At 39.7% G+C, this 21,140-nt stretch overlaps 1 protein-coding gene across 3 annotated transcripts in view; it reads left to right on the forward strand.

Annotated features, from left to right (window-relative positions):
- jade2 (jade family PHD finger 2) overlaps positions 1 to 21,140 on the forward strand; it is a 184,684-nt gene that overhangs the window by 137,028 nt on the left and 26,516 nt on the right. The gene's annotated exons all lie outside the window — the stretch shown is intronic.

Genomic DNA, 21,140 nt, shown 5'->3' on the forward strand with positions numbered 1-21,140 from the left:
ATTAAAATCCATTAGGAATAACAGGCAATGTTTAAAAGGGAAACACCACAGGTAATCAGGTAACTACTGCGCAAACACAACACTTTAGTCTTGGTCTTAAATTCACAAATATAACCAGGAGTCAATCTGTGGAGTTTTAAAAGGTTAAAAATAACAAGCAAAAATCTTCCAATCAATTCTAAAATCCACTGTAAATGTGAAAATGCTCCTGTGCTCCCTTCTTTGATCAGGAATCTGCCTGCATCAGTATGTATGAGCTGAAGGCAAGAAAAGGCTTTACACCTTCAGGTAGCCTCGAGCTCCATTCACTATGCTAGAAACCGCCTGTTGAGATCCACTGCTGTTTAAAATGCTACATGCTAAGCTTGACTGTATAACACAGCCCCAAGGCTTCAAAGCTTACTGAGAGCTGCTCCTTTGGCTCCAGCCTTTGCTAATACTCTGCCACAAGGTCACTGAGCTGCCTTCCAGGTCAAAAGGAGAGATCAGAAACCCTTAATTATGCCGGCGTCAATGAAAGTGTGTGCATTTTGGCTATACTGATAGAGAATCAGGTCTGCAACTTAGAGATACACAAAACAAACTGGCATGTTAAGTCCTAACAAAACATGGCAGAAGGTTTCACTGAAAAACATTTTGAAAATCAGTAACAGAGAATCGGGTTTGTCTTGCTAAAATCAGAAATCTGCAAGGAACACTTCTATTATTACACAATGTAAAGCGATGCAAGCAGTGTAATATCATCTACCAAACATGTCCCAGTCAGTGCTGTTACAGGTTGGGACTGGTGTTCACACACAGCTGGTGCTGTCTATTTCTTGTGTTCATTCAGTCTCTTGTCCAGACCAGTCTTCCTCTCATTTTTTAATGTGTAACAGCTGAGCTCTTAAAGGGGAACTTACCTTAAAGAAATGAGTTTACCAGACCTATGTAGCCTGCTCCTAATTTCTGTTTTAGGTGACATTAGGCGCTATTAGCATAACACACCCAAATCTCCAAATCACCAAACTGCAGGCGGTGGAGTTGCATTGTGGGTAAAGTAGACTCTGGTTTTTGACAAGAAAGAAGAATGCGGACAATATTTCTGTTTCTTCTGCGCCGACTTGGATACTTTTTGTTTGTCAGACCAATAGTGTAATTGGACTGCAGTGCTACATCAGTACAGTACTCTTTTAAGCCTTTGAATGTTTTGTCACATGGTAAGTACTGACTCCTTTTGATTTGAAGACTCTGACCAGATCTTCTGACAGTACAGCCACTTAAGGGAGTCCACAGGGATGCCTGTAGTTGTCCTCATTGATTTAGCAGCGTCCATCCTGGTCATAAGTCAGGGAAGGAGTCTTATCTTTCATTCCTTGTGCCTGGAGTGTTCCCCCTGCACCATCTTCTACTTTATCCTCCACTCTGTGTAGGACACTGATCTTTTATGTAGATGGTGGTTAAGATGAAAATTTAAGCTACTGGTTTCTGTGAGTGGGTTCCCTGTATATTGCGTGGTTCTTTATGCTTCTTTTTATGCTTTTTTACACAGAATGGGCAGTTTGGGTAATTAACCAAAATGACCTATGCATGGTCCCACCACCTGCTTCCCTCTCCTTATCGTTGGTTTGATTACAAGGTACGTGATGCAAAATCAGAGCTTCTGGTTGGTAAAAAGGGAGCAGTGCTTGATAAACCACAGTGGGACTTTGAGAGGACTTTGTTTCTTTTGAGAGGAATTGTTAAGTCTGTGTTGCCATAATGTAACACAGAGCATACAACATGATTTTTGTCTGCAATTGAACAGCCACATAGGTCCACTATCTTACTTCAAGGGTGAGCTTTTGCATTACATGGAATGTAATATTTCTGGTGCCTTCCCCTTATGCTTGGAGACATATTTGTTTTGCTGAAATATGCATGATGTAATGGTACAGGACTTTTCAAGGAGCAATATGAAACTTTTTCTTCAACTCTAATGAAACAAAGCATCTGCTGACTGATTCAGTCTTCTTTTCTACTTTTATGTTTGGAGTCAGAGTGATAGTGTCCCTGACATTTTCTGCCTGGCTGCTGCAACCCAGTGGCTGGTCTTTTCCAGCAGGAATGAAAGGCCAGGCCAGGCAGCCTTTCATTCCAGCTAAGTGGCATGGTAGACCAGCTTTTGTCGTACACCTCTGTGGCTGCCATTTTGACTGCTCAATAGTAACAACAATGAAACTTCTCAGTGCCTTCGACTCTCCACTCACCTCCTATCACCCTGCCTCTGACCTTTTTTATCATCCCTTAACTTTGTTTTTGTTAGCATCTCCTCTGCCTACCTGCTTCACTTTTTCAATACATTCACCAATACAGAGCTTTTAGATAATGTTTTGTTTCTCCTTCTATTGTTTTTTTTCCCTTTTTCTTTTCATCTTGTTTACTACCTCATTTTCTCCTACTTTATCACCTTTTCTCTTATCTCCATCTTTTTTCTTTTCATTTGTAAAATTACTTGAATATTCTCATCCTGTCTCACTTTATTCCTCTCTTTTCTTCTTTCTCCTTCATCTGTCTCCTCTCTCTATCAGCTCCTCCTCTCTCCCTCTTTTTCTGTCTGGATATCCTCACCATCCCACTGCCCCTCTGATATGATTTCTGTTGGATGAAATAAATATGAGGTGGGAAAGAAATAAATATTTATAGCTGCTTTGGCTGTATAATTCTGCACGATAGTGTGTTGTTGGTGTGTGTGTGTGTGTGTGTGTGTGTGTGTGTGTGTCTGTACATGTTTTTGGTACCTCTTTGGGACCTTTTCCGGTATAAACACTGACTTTGTCGGGACCAATGGTCCTCATTGGGACCAATTTCCGGTCCTAATGAGGCAAAATGTCATTTCTGAGGTCCTGGTTAAGGTTAGGGTTAGGGTTTGGGTTAGGCTGCCAACAATTAATGGAAGTCAATTCATTGTCATAACAAGGATAGCTGTGCAAACTTTGTGCATGTGTGTCTGTGCATGCGTGTGTTTGTGCGTGAGAGTGCTGCCATGCCGCTCCTATTATCTTATCAAAATGATGTACATTTAACATTTAACTTCCAGTGAATTATTTATCCCCACAGCAGCCTTGGTACCTGCACTGGCCAAGGGTCTGAACACATATACCACACACACATACCCAATACAAGTATATATACACGTATGCGCACACACATACACACACACACACACACACACACACACACACACACACACACACACACACACACACACACACACACACACACACCCCAACACCACCTGGCACTAAGCCCTGACACATGTAGAAATAAATGCAAGTGCAGATCCCTCCACATACACATTTGACACACCTATCATGTCATACAGCAATCATGCATGACAACACACACACTTGGGTAAACATGAATATTCATGAAATTAAATGCACACATTCGCAAGCTCTGATAATCTTACACGCAACCTTAATACACAAATGCAGATAACACAGATATGCACAGGCCTAGTAATACATCCTTGTACAGGAAACACATAAATGATGCAAACGCTCCAGTTACTAAAAAAACTACACTCTATTTTGTATATAACTGCTGTATGTTGCTGCTGCTGTGTTCATATGTGCGTCCATACTATTGTGTAGTTAAGGTTACCAATTGAGTCTATTTCTGATTGTGTGTTTTCATGAATGTGTGTACCTTTATGCATTGGCAAGTGTTTGCTCCTGTGAGCCATCTTCGCTCTGTCGCTCACAGCAACACACTCCTAACGGCTCACTACCTGCGTTATACACAGATAGGGCTGCGTCAATAAGTAATGAGAGCAATATGAAGGCCCCACAGTTGACCCAGGTCTTTAATATTTTATGGTAGGGTCTCTCAGACAGTAACAGCCGACACAATGCTGCAGCTCAACCGTAACATCTCACTTCACAGAACTCGACGGTAAGTCCCGCCGTCTAAGGCCCAATCTTATAACATCCTCTGAGAGCCCGTCAATGTAGTCAACATAGCACTTTGTAAAACTTTTTAAAATCCTATGTGTGTTAGATTAAAAGCTACTGTAAAAGATTTGTGTGAAAGTCTAAAGCTTTTGTCGAAATAGAACTCGTGTTTGAGCTTTAGGTTCTAATTTGACATGAGCGTGAAACTGAGTTGTGAGACAATCTGATGCTTTTTGTATCATATTTGCATTTTGCTGTAATATCTCTAACTATAAAGTTACTATATGTAAGAATTAGAAGCAATTTACATGTATTAATCACTTTTTTATTGCCAATGTGTGAACGGATTGTAACGTAACTTAAAAAATGAGACCTTCCTTACTTTCTCAGTTGCCTATAACAGCATGTGGACTGATTTCGAAATAAAGGACCAGGGACACATTTTCCAGGAAAATCCAAAGGATGTGACGTTTCTGCTCAATCCTGAGTGCCCCCCTATAGTGCCAACAGAGTGCAACACTAGCTAACGTTAGCTTAGAAATGGAGTCCATTAATGTGAGCAAACGAACAGCTCTCAAAACAAACTGTCTGTTCTTAAGAACCTGTTGCTTGGTAAATTTCTGTATGTGCATCATCTCCAGTCTAACGTTACTCATCCCACTCCTATCATCTGTTTATAATTGACGTTAGTTTGGGATGATCATCATCTCAACTGACTGCCAGACCCGTTCAGGACAGTAACGTTACTTGACAATATAAAAGGTCTATTCTATTAATCTCTATTAAACTAGACAAACAGCGATTGATAAAGCTGGCTAGCTAGCTAAATCAAACGAATCATATTAATGTGGTCAATGTATCTTGCAAGGAAAATGGATTAGTTCAACTTCGCTGCCCGTATTGGGCTAGCTAGCAAGCTGATAACGATATTACAATTATAAATCCTACTTAAAAAAAAACGTAACATTAGCCCTACCTCCACACTTTGTTTTAGCGCTGTGCCAGCCATGGAGAATCAAATATAATCTATAGTCTCAAATAAGTCAAACTATATTAACAGTGTAACTTTAGTTTTTCAATCTGTCATCACGATGCTGGTCAATCACATTAAGTTTCATCTAGGTCACTTCACTGTTTTGGCCAATGCCCAGGATGCTCGCTCGCGCCTATCTACAGCTTACAAGCATACACACAAGTGTGAGCAACAGAATGCTGACTGCAGGTCACTTAGCGGCCACCGGTGTCATTAATATCAAGGGTTTTCTGAATGTTACATATAGTACCATTAAAGGTAAGTTTGCTTTTCTGCAGAAACACCCTGCTCCATACTCACAACATATACACGTGACAGTGGATCAGTACAGCCACAGTCTAATTGGCCAGAGGAGCTTCACTGGAGTAGGTCTAAGTGCCTTGCTCAGAGCACGTCAGCAGTGGTAATAAGGGAAGGCGCAAACATTTCACTTACCTGCCCAGGTTTATTGGGCAGAGATTTTTACATGCAACATTTCAGTCACAAACCCATTTTTTATAAAATTTAGACTTCCACTGCTCGAAAAGGCTGGATATCAGTGAAATGTGCAAAATATTATAATTGTTTGTTAAACAAACAGTTTCCAAACAAAAGAAACCACAATGGCAGAATCAAGTAAAGGATCTGTCAGATTATTGACAAAAAGCAGTTACTTGGTTGGTAACAACAAGAGGAGCCACTAAGGTTCCCCACAGCAACAAAACATCTTGTCCCCACTTGACCTGGGGCTTGAGATATTCTGCTGTAAACAGCTGGAAGTGATGAATATGTATTAACTGATTGCATACACTGTCAAGCACACAGTCCATCTAAAACTATTGTTTGTAAAGGCATCTCTACTGTTATTCTTGATCTTTCACAATGGCAATTTTTAATGCATAAATGCAACATAATTTAAAGTGAAAAGAGATTGTGTTGAAGTGCACCATGCTTCATGCTGAAATCCAAATGTGTTGTTAACCACACAGACAGCAGAGAAACAGAAGGGAAATTTTGCAAAAGTTTCGATGCTGCCGCTTAGCATGGTCCGCTCAGCAGGCAACCAGTCAGGTTTCGTTTTGATCATATTTGTTTACAGTCAGACAAAGCAAGATGTATACTGGAGCCAAGGAATCCAGAAGTTTTTTGTCTCAAAAAGTTACCTGCCAGACATATCAATTTATAGAAGTTTTACTGCTGTTTTGCACTTGATGCGTGTTTAATGTGCGTATTTTTTGTCCTGTACATTGTACACAAAGGAACCACTGCCTACACAGAGTTTGTAGTGAACGCAAAATTTCCAGTAAGGACAGACAGTGTAATACAGGCAAGGAATAGAATTTATTAGATTTGGACATGGAATCGGCTTTCATTTGGCTATTTTTATTGTATTTAAGTAAAAACTTAATAATAATCTAATACTTAATTTGTTTCAGCCATGGGATCAACCACTTCAGATCTCAAAACCAAAGGGAGACTAATTTTTTCTACACATCAAAACCAAGAAGCTAAAAAACACATTTTCTTTCAGTAACAGGCTTGATTTATTATTATAAATCATTATAGTTAACTAGTTTTCATTATAGTTAATATTTAAACTGGACACAGTATGCAGTTAAATACCTAAATTACATTGGCGACATAGTTCAGTGATGTTATCATGGCTGCTTCAGGCACATTCTAGTGGTTTTGTGAGTAGTTTAACGACCTGCTATGTAAACAGTGTCTTGACCAGGCATCTTTTGGAGACAGGTGTTTATTTGCTGGAATATTATGTGCTTTACAGCACAAAAACAGGCAATTACAAGATTGTTTACAGTATTTATATTTAGCATTTTTCTCTGGGTGTGATTGCAGTTATCTGAAGATGACAGATTATAATAATACACTGTGAAACAGAGCAGATTTTTAGTTTCACTAGTCTTTTTTTCAGTCACTTCAGAAGCATAAAGCAAGACATATGTGGTTTCCAGTAGCCTAATTTTGAATATTTTTGCGAAATTTTTTTTTTCAGTGCATTTGTGTCCTCATTTGTATTATTTACAAACATTTTTGTCTTTCTTTCTGTTAAAAACAAAGCAAAACTTCCTCAGATCCTCACCATGCAAGTCAAATAATCACTATTAGATCTCTATTACCAGTTAGTTAGATGTAAAATCACCCTCATCACACAAGACAGCGACAAAAGAGTTAGTCCTCTGAAAGATGCATGGACTTCCTTTACAGCTATATTTTTCTTGAATTTGTGTGCATATTTTTAGTTTTTAATGCCATGTGTATGTTTTTTATGCGGTGCATGCTGTGTGAGCCACTTGATCTGTCAACAGCAGTTTCAATACATACCAACAAGGTTACAACTTAACAAAGATGAAAGTAGAAGTATAGTCCTCTCTCTTGTAGTTTGAACTAGAGCAAATGTGCAGACTGCAACTTTAGGTTTGTTAATCGTGTCAATAGGCTTTTAATTTGATCTTACGTGAGCAGAGATGGGATGCTAAAGAAATAAAAGGACTAACACTGATATAAGCAGAATCTTTAAGACTAGTGTTTTAATATGATCACCTGCTCAAATTTCTTTTATAGACACAGCAGACGAAAGTAGCTGCCAGCATATCCACCCTGGCCAGCCTGAGCTGCTCCCTTTCAGCAGGGAAGCTTGTCCTTAGTCTGTAAATCCAGAGTACAATAAATTGAAACTAATTGGAAGATTACAGTTAGCTGGGTCCACCCTGTTAGCGCCCAAAATCCATCACTTTCCTAACTGAGTTTCACCATAAAGCTCTGAACACAATTTTGCCAATGTTCCCACATCCTATAATTTTGTCCCAGCCAGCCTCTAAAACCATTATAGAATAAAGTTTCCATGCTGAGCACCCTGTAGCATCTGCAAATGCATTCTTGAGACCTCCACTTACCCCTGGCTGGCTGGGCAATAAAACATAGCCAATTAGGCTTTACTCCTTGCTGTGTGAAGCCTCTCTCCTGCTGCTGAGTGTGATTCGAGTCTGAATAACTTCCTCCCTGACTTTCCCTCCTGAGAAGAGGTGGATTTAGAGGAACCTTTCTACACTACCTGCCAAACAGTGTGAAACTATCTCCAAAGGTAGCACTAGCACATCTGTTTATTGGGACTGTACGAAGGAATTAGCTCTTGTTGAAATCTCACCATCCTCTAGTTTTCGTTTCTGTGCAGTGCAAGACCCTTTAGAAGTTTGCAAGTTTGTCCAGCATCTATCCTACTACTAGTTGAATATGTAGTAGCTTCCATTAGGCTCTTTGTACATTTACAAACATTCTGCGTAAGATGATTTTAATCATTAACAACCCAAAGAAATCACAACATGTATGAAACATGAACTGGTGCGTAAAACTAAGAGAGACACAGACACTAGGCTGGATTTAAAGTCAGTCAAGTGTTGTAAAATTTAAACAACCAACTACGTATTTATAGCATATTTTATATTGCCTATATAATGCGTATCTACATGTTGCAATATACGGTTACAATATACAGTTCAATGTTTGTTGGGTTTAACAAAATCCAGGCAAACATTGTGGGAAGAATTTTTACTATATTTTAGCTCTAATTGTAGTATTTCAAGAAAGTTTGCTGAATATTGTGTCAGCGCTGTTTACCGTGATATTTTTAGCCACAATAATCATAGCATGAAAACTTGATACTGTCATATCACGAATGGTTTGGACTTTTTAGTTACAACTACAAGTGCAGGATGAGATCCCCACTGAACAGGCGCTGTTTTCCAGGAAGTTCAACTCAGTTTAAACTTACCTGCAACTTAAATACAAACAGATTTCACCTTATATACAAATTTCTTCCATTTTTACATAAGGTGTAATGAAGAAAAGACATCAGTAATAATGTTGAGTGTGTACAAAAACAATGAAGCATGAACCAATGAACCATAAGCACCCAGCCAGTTAATATGCTGACAATGACACCCAACCCCCTAACCCCACTCCCACCTAGAGTTAAAGCATCTGTTAGACATGCCAACTCTGAGTCAACTGTGAAAATCCCGACTCTGGGACAGACATTATCTAATTTATTTATGGCAAATGCAGATAAACATTATTTAGTATGACACACAGTAATTGTGAGCAAAGTGCTGCTGGCCAACAATAAAAGACTATATTCATGTTTTACAGTACTGGGGATTCCTGAAGGAACTGTGGCACAAAGGATTAGATATTTCCAAAGCTCAGACCAGTCTCTTCTTTAATCCTTTCAGGGCTTAGGCATACTGCATACAAGACAGCCGATCCATGCTGTCTGGATACATTTACAAGTGAGATTTTGGAGACAATTTAATCCCTCCCCAAATCCTGTTTTGTTTGCTGACATGAAACAGTTTGTCCAATAAAACCTCAAGTAATAAGGTTTTCATAACAGGGATTTGATCTTTAAATATTTGCTATTAGACATGGTGTGGTGTGTGCATGCTTTCCTCTCATTTTAATTAAACTCTGTGTGTGAGTATGTGTGTGTGTATGTTGTCTGCATGTTTGTTGCGCTCTCTGTTTTTCTCCCTCCATTTCCCTCCTTTCCCCTTTATCTCTACATGGACAGTGCATGAGGAATCTGTTGAAAGGGAGGAGGGAGGGAGATAAAAGACAGGAGAAAGGGAGAGGAGCTGTTGGATGAGGAAAGGAAGACAGGAGCTGACAGAGGGGGCTGACGAAGTGAAGAGAAAGAGAGGATGGAAAAGGGGAGTATGCAGCTGGATGAAGGAGTGCATGCAGGGAGGGAGGAGGAGGAGACAGGGGAGCAAAGAGGGTGGATGTACTTTTGAGAATGAAAAGAGGAAACAAAGGTAGAAGAGTAGTGCACATGGAAAAAGAAAAGAGGAGTACATGATTGTAGAGGAATGAAAAAGAGAGAGAGGAGCACAGTGTTGGTGTCACAAGGTCTATTTAGAGTTTATAGCGATGGCAAAGATCAAGACTACCTCCCCATACTCCTCCAACAGGCATGTCGATGTGTGTACACAGTGTGTGGGTGTGTGTGTGTGCAGTCCTGGACACATCCATGTGATCTTATATGTGTATAAAAATGTAAATATGAACATGCACAGAAAAAAAAACAAACAGTGAAGAGTGAGGGTTTTCACAAATACAAAGAGAAGGAAAGTTATATGAAAGACACAGAGTAAGACCCACAAGTCTATTTAGATACATGTGAGGAAAACACACAAAAACATACAGAAAAAAGATGAACATCTGAGCTCTGATTGGAGAATGATGTTGCCATGGATCCCCGGTGGGAGTGGCTACAATGTCAGAGACTGACTAGCAGGAGCTAATAAATCATGTAGTTTGTGTATATGTGTGTGTATCTGACTGCTGTGTATGCTGTACATCGGGGATGGTTTCACAAAGCTTCAGTCTGTCCAATCCAGCTGCAGCAGCCTCCACTGTCTGCTTGTCTGACCCACTTTCTCCTCTTTCCGTCCCTGTCCTCTTCCTTTGTTAGCTCCTTCTGTCCTTTCTCCTTTCCTTCCAGTCCTATGGTGCTTCCTTCCCTCATCCTTCCATCCTTCAGCCCTTCCCTCTGTCCCTGCTTCCCTCCTGCTCTTATTTTTTTAAACGCCCTTAATCCTTTCTTCCCCCATCCCTCCATATGTCTTGTAATTTGGGTGACTGTTTCTCTTTTTTGACTGGCCTAAGATCTCAGTGACAGGCTAGAGCATGTCATTCTCTTCTTTTTTCGTTCTTGGTATATTCTTGTTTCACTGTCTCTCTCTCTTAATGTCTGCCTGCATTGCCTTTCCTTTTAGCATGTAGACTCTCTCATATGCTATTCTTGAGTTATCTATCTTCTGCTTTTTTACTTTTACCACTCCAAGATCCAAACTTATTCTCACCTTTAGCTTCAGGTCCAGTAATAACTAGTCCTACTGGTGCTGGGGAATCATAAGATCATTAATAAACATACACAACCTATTTTAGCTGTCTATGCATAGTTGAAGTCAAAGCATCACAATTCAGTTATTCATGCTGACAGTAAATGCTACAGAGTCAGTGTGGCTTAAATCTGATGCACTCAGTGATATTTTACAGGTGCACGGTGCCTAGATTTGCAGCTATTGTTATGCTGGAGAATAGGTGGTGCTGTCTAAATCCTGTTCCAAAAACTGACACGTTCTTTCTGTATAGATACTATACAAAACACTATAGAAAACACACATTTTAAAGATACTGTATACAAATCGTTGTGAAAAACTGTTTATATGGAAAGTTTGTTCTGCATTCCCTTCTCAAGCGGTGAAAAACAGGTGTTATTTTTATAGTAAATCACATTTCAAAATAAAACCTTTTTTTTTTCCTACCCAAGTTGAACTCTATAAGCACTTAAGAAGTGATTGTTTTATATTTCCAGCAGAACAGGGAGGATTGAAATAGACTGGGTAAGAGTAAGAGTAACTGGGTAATAACTGCATTTCGTTCTAGACAATGTAGAGCAAAAAAACACAAGTCATAGAAGTTCAGCAAGCAGACAAATAAATAAACAAATAAAAGGAAGTCCTTCTGTGCAGAGGGCATGACTTAGAAAATTTAATATCACCCTTACATTCAGGTTTATTGAATCCAGATATTGCTTGTATTATCTTTTGGGCATGCACTCGCCTTACATGCTTATGATGTATTTTAGCTCATGACCAGCAGTTAAAGAACCAAGATAACGCACACTGGCCAACATTCGCCAATGTGAATAGTGTTATTGCTCTATGCTCTGACAGCTTCAGTTGTGTGAAATCAAGTCACTGACTGTTTTAAGGTCCTCTGAAGGGCACCAAAGAGGGAAGGTAACAAATTCACACCACGCTACTTTATCCTCCAGGTAGCAGATAACATCTGAAGGTCTTTACGATTCACAATACGGATATTTTTGTTCCTGCTGCCAAGAACTGCTCTTATGGCAGCTATTATTTCAGCCCACAGTATTTTATACAGTCTGTTCATGTTGCATGGACTTAAGGAGACTTTGGCAAGGCAAAGCGAGTCAAGGCGAGTTTATTTGTATAGCACCTTACAAAGAGCTATACATATGGCATGAGATAACACACTGAAAAGAGTATGAGCAGGGAAAAAATGAATTAAATTTCAATGTAATGATTAAACATAAGAGTAATCCTGTGCCTCAACAACCTCAAACCTGCTGTTGACAGAAGTCTACAGTTTAAAGTCACTTCATCACCTTAGTTTAATCCAGATACAGTATGTGTTGCATAAAAATAAAGGCTGTTTAACCATGTTTTGTTTTAACCCTCAGAACAGTAACCAATCCATGCCCAGAGGACCTGAGAGGTCTGGAGGGTCTGTAGCACAGGCGCAGATCAGGGGTGTATTTTGGTCCTGAACTATTTTGTTCTTCAAAAAGAAATTATAGTATTTTAAAATCAATCCTTTGACATGCAAGTAGCCAAAGCAGCAATTAGAGAACTGAGGTGTGATAGCTGTCTAATATCAACTTAATCCACCCTATTAACCCTTTGGTGGTCACTTTATTATAAAAGAATAGTTCAACATTTTGGGAAATACGCTTGAACAGACACATTTCTTACAGCCAAGAAATAGTCGGCCACATAAGGTCTTTGTGCAGAAGAAACAAACGAGATATAATTTGTTAATCAGTGAGCTGGGTGGTGATGGTAGGTGTATCTTATTACCTTCTGAAAGAGCCAGGTTAAGTGTTTCCCCTGTTTCCAGTCTTTATAATGAGCTAGGCTAACTGGCTGCTGGCTGGAGTTTCATATTTACCGTACAGACGAGAAGGGTTCTCATCTGACTCTCGAAAAGAAAGCAAATAAGCGGATTCCCAGAATCTGAAACCACTCCTTCAGGGTGGCCCTGTTGTGGATGTTAAAGCTTAGGGCTGAGCCATAACTTCACTGAGAATTTTTCATTTTATAATTTTTATAATAATCAACAGAATAGGTTTGACACCAGAAAGTAGCCAGTGACATACAGATCGGTCAATTCCTTGTTGGTGTTTTTCATCACTAATTGGCTCTCACTTTGTATCAGGTTATCAATAAGCCGCTGAAGCAGATCAGTAATCCCCATTGGATGTTTCTAATAGTGTGCTCTTGAGTAGTGTGTGTTTAAACATCCCTCATGGTTGAGATATTTGACAACCATGATCTGAACTTTATTTTTTGGCTCTGAGGTGGCAGCAGTAGATTCACCAAATTTATGTCTCTCAGACAGGTTTTTATTTTCACTCATAAATTTGTAATGTTGTGAAGGATGACGATGCTAGGTGTGGGAGTTATCTAACTGTCCCTGTTGGATCATTAAGAAAGGATGATTTGTTGCACAGGCCTTTTGCTTAGACGGTTCATGTTGCTGGGGTGTTTATATTTTTAGGTGTGGACCGTGAAGGAGAACCGTTAAAGGCACCTTTTACAAGATGTTCTGCACATTGTTCGAAATGTTCTCTTAAAGTTATTTACAAGTATTATGGTTTTGTGTGACATAATGCAGCATCTTGTGGACAACTCTTTACCAACCGTCAAAATCAAATATAATTCTAAACAGGACTGATTTGGTGTGATGAAAATGTTTGATTGTATCGTTTTCTTTGCCTATAAGGGGGAGAAAAAACAAAAACTATATTTACCATTTTGGATTACAGCAAGCATTTTTTTGGGGGGGTTATTTGCAGGTCAAAAGACACTTACACGTCTAGAAACTACTTTGTTCAAAAGTTCTGTAGAAAACTAATTTACATTAACTGTTGTTTCAAAAGCCTTTAAATGACTATATATCTGTATGACGCAGATCCTAACTACATACTGAAATCTCAACTTTTAAACCTAAATTAACAAATAAATTAATTTTACTGAGGGGCAGTAGAAACACTGTGTAAATATACAGTAACACTAATGTACAGTATTATCACCTTTTAAGTAGATACTGCAAACTTGTTAGGAAACACATCCGACATACATGGAGCAACGTTAGCATTCATTTGGTGTTTTGGCCAATGGACCTGTCTAGGGCCAATGTTCGCCGTCCTTTTAGCTCTGTTTTCGGTATCCACTAACAGCTGTGAGAAATGAAAAGCAGGTGGCTATTAAGGTGGTAAACACTTTATATCTGTGGGTTCATCGCCATAGAAGCGGCGCCTTTCACATTCAGATAGTCAGTTGATCTATTGTTAATATAAGACTATTGATTATGGCAGCTTTTACCTTTAGCTTTAAACTTTCAACCACAGTCATCCATGTCTTTTGATCTGCTAGTCACCAAATCAGTGTTTATTGTGCTGTAAATGAGCTCAATTAATCCCAGCAGTGTAACTAATAGATGAAGCATACATACATACAGCAACACAGTAACAAATTGATTAACTGTTTGGACTAACCACGGCAGCACCGCGTCCATTACAAGCTGTCTGCAATTTAGTGGACGCTCCAGTTTAATTATTCCAGTTGGGATTGTCTTGTTTGTAATTAACCCAGGCTCACTATATTGGGTTTGGGGTGATATTGGGCCAATTAAAAATCAATAATCCTGATCTTTCGTGGGATGACTCCTCACAGTTGTCTGTGTATTTCAGGGCCAAAGAACAGTCGATGGTGCTCATTAGTAAGCAGCACAGGTTTGTAGTCAATATGCTGGGAGCTGAGAAGTTCAGGTCAATATAGATCTGAGATGGAAGTTAGTTAGAGAAGTAAAGGAAAAGGCTGTTCCATCCATCCCTCCATCCATTACCTATACATCTTATCCTTTTTGAGGGTCGTGGGGGGGCTGGAACCAATCCCACCTGACCCTGGGTGAGAGGAGGGGCACACCCCTGACAGGCCGCCAATCTATCACAGGGCTGACACTTAGAGGCAAACAACCAGTCACGCACACATTCAAGCCTACAGACAATTTAAAGTCGCCAGTTAACCTAACCCTACATGTCTTAGGACTGTGGGAGGAAGCCGGAACACCCAGAGGAAACCCACGCAGGCATGGGGAGAACATGCAGGCTCCGCGCAGAAAGGGTCCGGTTTGGCCGGGGCCTTTCTTTGTGGCTGTTATCTCCTTTATTTCTAATCTTCTTTCCCTCTCTGACTGATTGGTATAACTCATTGGTGAAACAAAAAACAAGCTCTGTTGTCTTCCTTGTATTACATTTTTTTGTCTTACCATCTCTACTGTATCTCTTCTTAGCTCTCCCTCTGTTAGTATGTCGTCACAGTAATTTACCACGTGTCACGTATCACTTAAATCGATACCATGACATTCATTTTTAGCCACACTCACAGACTGTTACACACACAAACACAGGCACGCTTTCCTTTATTTGTCTCTGTTTCTCAGAAAAACACTTTAATGTTCCTGTTTTCTCCACACACAAACACACACACACACACACACACACACACACACACACACACACACACACACACACACAGACTCCCTCTCTGGTCCCACCCGGTTTTTATCTCTATCTCAGAAATCAGTTTGGGAATTAGTTCTGACGCAGCTCCTGCCTCTCCACCCAGGGAAGCACACACATTGACACACACTGTCTTCCTCAGACTCAAACACAAACACTGCAGTTGACTGACTTGCTACGCATACATTCACTTACACACTCCCTCTGAATGGAGAGAGACGCTCATTAATTACTGTATATTTCCATCCACATGTTGTTATGCATATTTTGAAAACGTGATTAAATAACCTGAGTTGAAATATCAAAAACAGAAAAAAATTTTAATCATTGGCTGGGGTGAAGAGGGTGGCATATTAGAAGCAGAACATGCAATAATAATAATACTGATAGAAATGTTCCTAATAGGATTTTTTTGTCATTGTAAAAATAGCATTGACTTATTGTTAGCATGTGGCAAACAAAAAAAAAACACCATATAGTATGTGTGGAAATAAGTTAATTCATGAAAGAAAAACAAATGCCATATTATGTTGGAATCAGCAACAAATCCAATTTATAGAACCAGACCAATATATTGGCAGGATCATTATTATAAGGTAATATTAGTTCATCACGGATACAGTATTGGTATAGCACAGCAATTAAATTTTATAGACTGTTGTTGATGTCGATGTTGATGTTTTTAAATTCAAGTTTCTCATGTATTTTAAATTGAGCTTTTACTCTATTTTTTACGAAAGAAAGTTTGACATGTCACAACAGGAAGACCACAGGTGTAAATAATGAAATGACTGATGGATGAATTCTGTTTACCTGCTTCAGTTTCAGGGTCCCGGTATTGTTCACACAGGCTCCCTATCACACTGCCAAGGTTTACTGAGAGTAATTGTTAATGTTACTAGTAACTCCTGTGCTTTTCCTCATATGACACATCACAATATCTGCTGTGAAAAAGGCCTTTCACAGTTACTGTCTTTTTTAATTGCAAAGTTGATTGTTGATCTGTAAACTTCCGTAGCCCTAGCAATTATCTGAATCACATCACTTCAGTAAAACACTCAAATAGTCAGATTTGTGTTTGAGTAAAGCCAAATATCAACCAATTTGTGTTTGTTGGTGTGGGTCCAAAAAAAAAAATTCATGTTTCAGTAGAGCTTCAGTAGATAATTTCTGTTGCTGGCCTTTGGAAAAAATGCTTAAAATTCATGCAATGTCTGGATGGAAAAGCACCCAGTTTCTTCCTTTCTGTATCACTGTCACTTAAAGTACACACACACACACACACATCAACGCACATATATACACATACATACACACACAAACACACACACACACACACACACACACACACAATCGTTCACAGTCACGCATACATGCAAAGGGCATGGTGCCCTCCTGCCAGACACCTGTTGATGTAATTAGTGGTTGATGACAGCCAGTGCTTTGCTGACCCTCTCTCTCTCTCTCCCTCCCTCCTCTCTCTCTCTCTCTCTCTCTCTCTCTCTCTCTGTGCGTGTGTGTGTGTGTGTGAGTGAGTGAGTGATAAAAAGCGAGCAAGTGATTGTGAACTGACATTTGCACATGTAGTTTGTGTATGATCATTTATGTGTATGTGTACATTAATTATCATGACAGGAGAGACACGATGAATGCAGAGAGGTGGTAATACAGAGAGAGAGAGGATGATGATGATGATGATAGAGCCTTACAGTGGGAAGTTTAACGAGATAGTGAGAGATATAGACAGTGTGGTATGAGAAGCGCTGGCTTTGCTCAGCACAGTTAATACACTTGTAATGCTGATTATCTCCAGCATGTCGTGTCATGGATTGATGCAAAAGAGAGGAGGTGGGTTCAATTGTCGAGGGATTAAGGGAGGGTGGATGAACCAATACCAGGACTAGCAGAGAGATGGATGGAGGGAGAAAAGGAGGAATTCATCTTTCTGCTGCTTTTTGGTTTTCTTGCATTTTCTATAAAACACAGTAGGTTCATTTTTATCAGTTATTTACAAGTTATTATTGTATATTAAATGTTGCACATTGCATTAATGGATTCATTTTACTGATTTTATTTAATTACCTCTCTATTAACCTGTGTTTTAAATAACCGCTCTAGTGCACCTGCCAAGAAGCAAATTAGCTGTCAAGTTTAATTCACGGCGGCCAGATTAATGAACGTCCAGTGTGCACCAATATGCCATACTGACTTTGTTATAACCAGATGGTACTAGAGGTAGCAATAAACTAGCAAACTTCTTGCCTGACTAGTCATAAATAAGACATTTAACATGAATAAAAGGCGATACATTTCAAACGTATCTAATTTCTTTGAGCGTGTGAGATAGTTCTTCTCTGAAAACCACATGGCTGGTTTCCCCGATGTCATTGAGGAAATTGTTTATATGGTCAGAAAAAGTATTGTGCCAAAGTAATGTTAAATGTAACGCAACACATGCTCTCTGATTTGTGTCTGTGGGTTAACGCGTCTAAATGGGAAAATGGAGCAGTGCTGTGCTTGTGTCTTTGAATAGACTCAGACAGAGATGGGGAAAAATGGCGTTAAAGAGGAACGGGAAGCAGGACTGAAGTAAAGATGCTTGGATGATTTTAGAGGTTTCAGTACGGATGGAAGGATGGAGGATTAAATTGTGGAGGAAAGGATGACAAAGGAGAGACTTGGTAAAGGGCAGGAGGCTGTAACAGACAGAGGAGACAGTGAGAGAAAAGGTTAGAGGCTGTTTGTGCCAAAGAAAAACAAGTTCACTTCAGGTCACTCCATCTCAACTCAGCCACCCCTTACCCCCTTTACAGAATTTTCTGTATGATGAATAATTTTCTGCAAAATTAGTCAGGGAATTAAAAACTGTAAAGCAGTTTTAAAAAAACCAACATACTGTATAACGTACCATACCTCAAAGATAAACTATACAGTTGAATGTGTAACATATCCTTCTAAAACATACATATTCTGACACACATTTCTTGGCTTTTGAAATGGCCTTTCGTATCTCATACCTCTCAAGACTTGTGCTTGGCAAAAACAGTCAAAGCAAACAGAGCAAGAATACCTAGTGCCATTTGGTTTTTGTCTTCAAATTAAGCCTATTGTTTGACTTTGCTTGTTTTTAAAACAGTGAAACTTGGAAATTGGTGAAATCTCTTGGGGATTTTTTTTTTTTTTTACACACCAAACCCAAAAAGCTGAAGTGGAAAATGCAATGCCCACAAGTTATGGAAAGCTATGAAAAAGTCAAGTAGAACATCCTTAATGAACAGAAGCGTGTAATTTATTTAGGCATTTACTCATACATTTGGTGAAATATAAAAGTAAATTTCCACCAGCTAACAGACGTTTAATATTCATGTTTCATCTTTCTTCTACCTTTTATTTTTAACATTACATTGGTTCGGTTCATTTTCAAACTGCTGAAATAAGAAAAGGTAAACATCTGCATTGCTGCTCAGTTGCTTGAGACAGTTGGCTTTGATACCCAGAGTTTGAGGGGTAGTAGATGAAATGTGTAGGTAAAGGGTGGATGGGAGAAATGGGAAAGTAAATAAAACAGCAAGGTTCAACTGAGCTGTTATTGTACACCAAATTCCCCTCCTTTCTCTTCGCTCTTCTTCCTCTTTGCCGCCATTCCTCCTGCTCTCCGTTCCCCTGTCATGTGTCCAGGCAGAGGTAGTTGTTTTTGAAAACGGTACACACACACACACACACGCACGCACAGAGACACACACACACACACACACACACACACACACACACACACGCAGTGTCCTAATCAAAGCCAGGCTCTGCACATTGTGTCCCAGTTGAGCAGCTATTTTTATCTGCAGCCCTCTAACAGGGATGGAATGGGTCAGATGGGCCAGGATGACGAATCCATCAAGACCAGCAGATAAATAGTCAGCCTCCAAGACGGCCAGGACATACGCGCGCACACATACACACACACACACACACACACACACACACACACACACACACACACACACACACACACACACACACACATATACAGTACATGCATGCACACTTTGGACTACAGGTAGGTCCAGCCTATGATGTGGTTTCATGTTGTGTCCCCATTAATGGATTATTTTTCTGGTATATGTTTTTATATCTGTATTGTATATATCGTATGTTCTGGCTTTTTAATACCTGAATCTGTGTCCTTCTACACACACAAACACACACACACACACACACACACACACACACACACACACACACACACACACACACACACATGCGCACACACAGTCTGTCCTGTCACATTAGCACCATGACTCATACACATACATGCTGTACACACATATGTGTTAGGAGACACATGGTTACTGATTTACCGTCGTGAGAGGAATCTATTTGGCAAAGATCCAGTTTCTGGCTTGCTAGTTCTTGTTAGTTTGGGATTCAAGTTCTCTGGCTTGAACCCAATTAGTTACTCCCTCCCTACCTTGCTCTCTCTCCAGTTACTTTGTTGTCGTGACTATGTGTTGGATATGATGTGCAGTGTATCCGGAGACTGGAAATCTTCACAACACCCAAACTACAGTACATACCGTACATTAAAACAAAACTGAGAGGATCCTTTTTTTGTTTTGTACATTAATATCATTGTCTGTGACAGCTCATAACTGTTTGCTTTGAACCCAACATACAACAGCACCCACACAGCTGTAAACCTCTACTGTGACGAACATGGTGGTGTATAGCAACTGCTGCGTTTCTCTCGCTCTCTCTTACTCTCAGTTCACATTAGCTCTATTAGCCTGTGCTACTAAAGTTATATCATATAAAAAAATCAGCAAGTATCGGATCAGCATCCACCAACTTTTGACACTTAGTGAAACACTACGAATGCTTTCCACGAAACATTGTCTGAAAATATGCGGCAGGATTCCCATACTCAAACGATTATCACATCTCTGCCCTCTCAAATACGCACGGCTCTTCAACCCGCCTCCCAGTGTGGCCATTTGGAACAGCAATAAACACTGTTGCCCTCCGTTAGGGTCTTCATGACAACACACTGTGCGAACGTAATCTGATATGAAAAAGAGCATCCCTTGTACTTGTATTATTTTTCTGTGCAGTTACTGTACATAACAATTCCTCATTGAAATGAATGGGGAGCGAATTTTGTTTTAATTGTACTTGGATTCTCTATCTGATAAAGGTTTCCTCTTTCTCTAACTCTCATTCCTTCTCCCCCATGGAAACATCTTCCTGGAGTTTTCTGTCATATTCTAAGCCAACATGGGTATCTACTCTCTGTAATCGTTTTATCTGTAGATAAAACAATTTTGTTTGCATTTAACAACAACTACAGCTGCCAAGGGAATGCATTTCAGCCCTCTCTTTCTTTATCTTAAATCTTGTTTACCCGCTCTTCTGCACTGTCTGTCTCTCTTCCTACCTGTCTCTCTCTATTTATCTATTACTGTCTTTCTGTTACAGTCTAATATCCACCATCCTACTTGCGTTCTTCTCTTTTTGTTTCCTTTTCTCCTATATGTTGACAATTCAAAACAGTACCACACACACACATTGAGATCCACAGCTTATCTTTGAACATCCATATGTGCCTGACATAAACATGCACACTCACACATTCATCTCCCAGCTCTATACTCTCAATCCACACACACATACTGTTTAAAGGACCATATGATAGTAATTTGGTGTTATGGAGGGGGCTGGAGGGCTCAGCTGGAGTTCATGTCTGAGTGGAAGGAGACTGCGATCCAGTTTATTGGCAGGAAAACAGGACGTCGCGTCTTGACTCTCA

This window comes from Xiphias gladius, chromosome 17 (assembly GCF_016859285.1).
Source record: "Xiphias gladius isolate SHS-SW01 ecotype Sanya breed wild chromosome 17, ASM1685928v1, whole genome shotgun sequence".
Lineage (NCBI taxonomy): Eukaryota > Metazoa > Chordata > Actinopteri > Istiophoriformes > Xiphiidae > Xiphias > Xiphias gladius.